The sequence below is a fragment of the Sinocyclocheilus rhinocerous genome, unplaced genomic scaffold (genome assembly GCF_001515625.1).
Source record: "Sinocyclocheilus rhinocerous isolate Xijiao unplaced genomic scaffold, SAMN03320098_v1.1 scaffold2726, whole genome shotgun sequence".
Classification (NCBI taxonomy): Eukaryota; Metazoa; Chordata; class Actinopteri; order Cypriniformes; family Cyprinidae; genus Sinocyclocheilus; species Sinocyclocheilus rhinocerous.
This window is the reverse complement of record NW_015637150.1, coordinates 23,861-30,350: the sequence shown is the minus strand read 5'-3', so window position 1 is coordinate 30,350 and position 6,490 is coordinate 23,861.

Sequence of the window (6,490 nt, the reverse complement as noted above, 5' to 3'; positions counted from 1 at the left end):
AAAGTTAATTCATGCGTTCATGACCTCAAGGTTAGATTACTGTAATGCTTTATTGGGTGTTTGCTCTGCGCACTTAATAAACAAACTCCTGGTCCAAAATGATTTGGGTCATATTCCAAGACGTAGGCTAATCTGTGATTGCGAAGTACAGTAAATATCCACACCGGTGCGGTGACTGACTGTCACACATACTCTTCAGAACATTAGATTCATCTGCCCTCTGGAGCCGTGCCGACTCATAACCCACGCAAGCTAGATAATTCCGCACACAGCTGCAATTTCAGGTTTTCAAACAGAGATGGCGACAAAGAGGCAAAATTTACGGACTGCAGCTTTAAGTACGTTTAAGATTAAAAATTTTTTTTTCGTACTTAAGTACAATAAATAGCACATACTATTTATGTTTTTTTATGTCACCAGTTTATGTGCTGGATAACGGGATTCACTCCGTGACAATCCTCTACTGGCATAGGCAATGACATGCCATATTAGCCCGGTTCTGTCAACTCTGCACTGGCTCCCTATTGAACATAGAATACATTTTAAAATCTTGCTAATTACTTATAAAGCCCTGAATGGTTAAGCTCCTCGGTACTTGAGCGAGCTCTTATCACATGATTGTCCTTCACATCTACTGCAATCTCAAAACTCTGGTCATTTGACAATACCTAGAATATCAAAATCAACTGCGGGTGGCAGATCCTTTTCCTATTTAGCTGCGAAGTACAGTAAATATCCACACCGGTGCGGTGACTGACTGTCACACATACTCTTCAGAACATTAGATTCATCTGCCCTCTGGAGCCGTGCCGACTCATAACCCACGCAAGCTAGATAATTCCGCACACAGCTGCAATTTCAGGTTTTCAAACAGAGATGGCGACAAAGAGGCAAAATTTACGGACTGCAGCTTTAAGTACGTTTAAGATTAAAAAAAAAATTTTCGTACTTAAGTACAATAAATAGCACATACTATTTATGTTTTTTTATGTCACCAGTTTATGTGCTGGATAACGGGATTCACTCCGTGACAATCCTCTACTGGCATAGGCAATGACATGCTCCTGTCCATCCTGCCTTTGATATAGCGCTGCCCCCAAACCAGTTGTACTGGCATCTGTGTGTAATGTATAAGGTAACTGTGGGTCAGCAAATCCTAAAATTGGGGATGATGTTAACTTATGGATGATTGTTTCAAAAGCCTCTTGGCATGCAGGTGTCCATCTTTCACCAAATGGATCTTTGGGATTGAGATATTTGCCATCTGCTTTAGCTATCACGCAATCCTTTCAGACAGGTGGGTAACCAAATGTAAGGTTGGTTAAAGGCTTTACTATCTTTTGTACTTTTCATCTTGCAAAAATAAATTACGACCTATTCTCTCAATGTCAAATGCAGAAATGTTAATTCATGCGTTCATGACCTCAAGGTTAGATTACTGTAATGCTTTATTGGGTGTTTGCTCTGCGCACTTAATAAACAAACTCCTGGTCCAAAATGCAGGAGCTAGAGTTCTTACTAGAACCAGGAAGTATGACCATATTAGCCCGGTTCTGTCAACACTGCACTGGCTCCCTATTAAACATCGTATAGATTTTAAAATCTTGCTAATTACTTATAAAGCCCTGAATGGTTAAGCTCCTCGGTACTTGAGCGAGCTCTTATCACATGATTGTCCTTCACATCTACTGCAATCTCAAAACTCTGGTCATTTGACAATACCTAGAATATCAAAATCAACTGCGGGTGGCAGATCCTTTTCCTATTTAGCGCTCAAACTCAGGAACAATCTACCTAGAGTTGTTCGGGAGGCAGACACACTCTGTCAGTTTAAATCTAGATTAAAGACCCATCTCTTTAATCTGGCATACACATAATGCACAATTGCATTTCCATAATTCAAATCCGTTAAAGGATTGTTAGGCTGCATTAATTAGGTCAAACGGAACTGGGAACACTTCCCATAACACCTGACGTTCTTGCTACATCGTAAGAAGAATGGCATCTACGCTAGTAGTCTCTTTCATTCTTATTCTGAGGTCACCGATCCAGTCTGTATCCAGATCATATGGTCACCGTAGCCTCGTCATAGCCTCGTAGACCTCGTCACCTTGACGACCATCGGCACAAGACAAGTCCTCTGCACAATCTGACCTGTGTTGCAGCCTGGAATTGTACTGGCATCTGTGTGTAATGTATAAGGTAACTGTGGGTCAGCAAATCCTAAAATTGGGGATGATGTTAACTTATGGATGATTGTTTCAAAAGCCTCTTGGCATGCAGGTGTCCATCTTTCACCAAATGGATCTTTGGGATTGAGATCTTTGCCATCTGCTTTAGCTATCACGCAATCCTTTCAGACAGGTGGGTAACCAAATGTAAGGTTGGTTAAAGGCTTTACTATCTTTTGTACTTTTCATCTTGCAAAAATTATTGCAAAAGCAAAAACATACTATACAAATGAGGAACATCCTTAACAAATGGCTTATGAACACATACACTTACAATTATAGTGTTGCTCACCATGATTAGTCAGTTCAGTTATATTTCAATGTACACTTTTGATTTTTACACAACATTGAACATTGTTACACAGTGTTATGTTATAAACATTTGTTCAGTGAAATTAGTTTGTAGATTTTTGAAAAATTTGTGACAGGTTGATAAAGAAATGTTTTTTTTTATTATTAATATTATTGTAATTTTATTATGTGCTTGGTTTGATTGTGGAAATTATTAGATACTGTGAAAATTGTTTATACTTTGACAACCTTGTGACAAGCAGAAAAAATTGTTTGAGTTACATTTGTTCATAATTACAGAGAAGCTGTCCTAAAATTATTAGTCTCACTGTGTCATTACTTGGAAAACTATCACATCCCAAAAAACAGGTATTGGTATCAGCGAGTACCTGGGAAAAAATATCGGTACTCATACTCTGTCTTTAAAAAATGGTATCGGTGCATCCCTAATCACAACAATATTTTGAGTAGACTACAAAATTGTGTTGGCATTAGTGGAATTGCATTGTCATGGTTCAAACGGAACTGGGAACACTTCCCATAACACCTGACGTTCTTGCTACATCGTAAGAAGAATGGCATCTACGCTAGTAGTCTCTTTCATTCTTATTCTGAGGTCACCGATCCAGTCTGTATCCAGATCATATGGTCACCGTAGCCTCGTCATAGCCTCGTAGACCTCGTCACCTTGACGACCATCGGCACAAGACAAGTCCTCTGCACAATCTGACCTGTGTTGCAGCCTGGAATTAAACCATGCCATGCTGGTTTCGTCTGACCAGAGGAGAACTGGCCCCTGGTTTACTTACCACTGTCGTCTTTGGCCTGGAATTAAACCACGCCATGCTGGTTTCATCTGACCAGAGGAGAACTGGCCCCTGGTTCCTTGCCACTGTTGTCTTTGGCTTGCTTAGTTGGGGACGCTTGACTGATTGCAATGATTGTACAAAACACTATATAAATAAAGGTGACTTGACTTGATATTGTTTACGTTCAGTGCCACCAATATGGTTGACTCCCAGATTGATGACATGTCGTGAAAACACTCTATAGTAATTCCAATAATTCCAAATTGCAATCATTTTTCTCTATTAAAACAACAGCGGTTGAGTAAGTGCATTTATTCAGCAACCACAATCACAAACAAAATAGGCAAGATCTCATGACAGAACACAGACTGGCTGAATGACAATTTAATTTAAGCTGAACATCTCACATGGAGATCGCCAGTGGTCTATAAAGTATCTGAAAGCCATACTCAAGTAAAAGTACAGAGGCATTAGTGGAATTGCATTGTCATGGTTCAAATCTTACTTATCTGACCGTCATCAATTTGTAGCAGCAAGTGACGAGGTATCATATCAATCACAAGTACAGTGTTGAGTACCACAAGGCTCAGTACTAGGACCATTGCTTTTCACGCTTTACATGTTACCCTTGCTTAAGTACGAAAATTATTTTTTCAATCTTAAATGTACTTAAGTATTGAAAGTAAAATTACAAGTAAGTGCAAAACTGAAAAGAAGGGTGTTAGCTTTCACTGTTATGCTTTTGACACTCTATATACTCTGATGATGCTCTATATTTGAAGAGTTTGGTTCCAAAACGCTATAAATCCATTTTGATTAATGTAAGTAAAAATGTGTTTTCTTTACCAAGAAAGTAGTCCTATTTCTCTCAAATATTGTTCACAAATCTGTCTAAATCTGTCTTAGTGAGCATTTCTCCTTTGCCGAGATAATCCATCCACCTCCAACATTTTGTATATATGTATACAAAATCACATATAACAGCCTCTGAACTTGGTCAATACTAATCTTATTAATATCTTACGTTTCTTCCCCACCGAAACCAGAAACCACCACAGGTTCATCAATGCCGTCAAAATTATTCATTTTTTTAGGGTTGCATGATAAATCGCATGCGTTTGTCATGCGCATCTCGTCAGTAAATCCGGTTCTGTGATTAGTAGTAAATTTCCATCACATGCTTTCAGATGGAGTGGAATTTAATACACAGAGCAGTAGAATAGATTACAATCAACCAAAAATTATTCAGACAGCTGTTAGTATGACAATATTTACACAACTATCAATACTTAGTCGGGCAAGCCTTAGCCTTAATGACATCCTGTAGTCTCATGGGCATGCTGTCATTCAGGTTCATGCAAACCTGAACTTCATTTTTTTTACCAGAATCGGTCTGAATAATTTTTGGTCCCAAATTTGTTTGTAATATATAATCTGTATGTATTTGTATTCTGCAGAGAAGGGAGACTGGTGTTTGTCGTGGTTTGGAAAGATAGGGAAAAAACATGGCAGAATAACACGGCAGATATCGAATTTTGCGTAAAATAAAAAATTGACTTTTCAATACCGTATACAATACTGATTTTGGCGGGAACTCAATTTTTACAAAAATGGTGTTTATCGCTTTTTGGAACCAAATTCTACATCAAAATTATGACTTATGCCCTCAATGTCAAATGCAGAAAAGTTAATTCATGCGTTCATGACCTCCTGTAATTACGTACTTTGCTTAATTAATGCAGGGAACCACTCGTTATAAATCTCCTAACTGTGATATTTTCAGAAATAGAAGTCGCGTTTTTTCATCTGAAACGTGCTGCGATTTATATTCCAAAGCCACTCATATAATGCAGAAACACTCAAGCAAAAAAAAAAAACATGCGCAACGCGTGCACGTATAGGCCCTTTTCACATGACGTCACGCAACTTCCGTTCTGATGCGAAGCAGGGTATTCTTACTTCCGCCAGCATAGTAAATGCTATCGCTACCAGCATGGGGTTCACCCAAACGCTTGTACAACTGCCACAAATACGATTAGAGGATGGCTGCTGCTGTCTATTCTCGTCCTCATTCAGGGAGAGGCGTCTGGCATCTCAATCGAACTTACCGAATACCGAGATTTGCCGCTTGAAGTCGAGGGAGGAGTTGAAAACGGAGCACTGCAGTCACTGATTCCCGCGACTCTCGCGCACTGTTTGCTGTCTTTATTGCAGTTAGATGAAGTTGGTTAGATATATTTCTCAAAGAAACAAAAGTTTTAGACATTTACATGTGGTAACAGAAAGCCTTTTCATACAGTAATTTATGTCCTGCTTAATACAGCGCCTGTATGTACAAGAATAGTTCAACATAAGCTTGTACTATTTAAATATCAATAAAATGGGGTCTATAATTTTTCGTTTTATTATTTAATGTAATTCAGAAATAATATTAAATATATTAAGTTTATATAAAAAGCTTTTACAGTTAAAAACAGATGCCAGCATTTGTGTAAATAAATATAAAATGCAGGTCATAGCTGTTTTTAAAGATCACATTGCATATAGCCTATAATGAAAATAAAATACAATCGATCATATTAATCAATAATAATTCAAAAAGTAAAAACACGTTATACATGTACATTAGTTAAAGCGAAATTGAATGGAGGAATTTAAGTAATTGTAGAAGTCCAAAGTTCTGTAGAACTACGCGGCTGTCCTTTTTGTATTGTTTCAATATTAAGCCATATTCTTGAACTGGATAATGAGTTTCTTTTCAGACCACTTGCCTTTATGGATGTGAAACTCATTTCCCCATAGTAAATAAAAACAAAATCACGTTGTTTGTCTTTTTATTGCCCAACTATAGGGGGAATTTAATTTACACAGCATACTCACAAATTATCCAAGGAATGACATAAACCGAAATAACAAGTGTAAAGGTTTCAAGTATGTATTTTGTGTGAACACATAATCTTTGTCATACAAATCTGAAAGCAAGCAGTTATGTGCGGCAAGCAAGCCACCCATCTAAAGCAGATGAAGAAAAACGTTTGCAAAAGAACCCGACTGTAAGTACATTAACATTATTAGTCTTAACTCTTAAATAACGCCTTTCATATTTCAAGTTTTTCCTACATTTTCCCGAGAAGTCTCCGGTGTAAAGGTATAACGGAA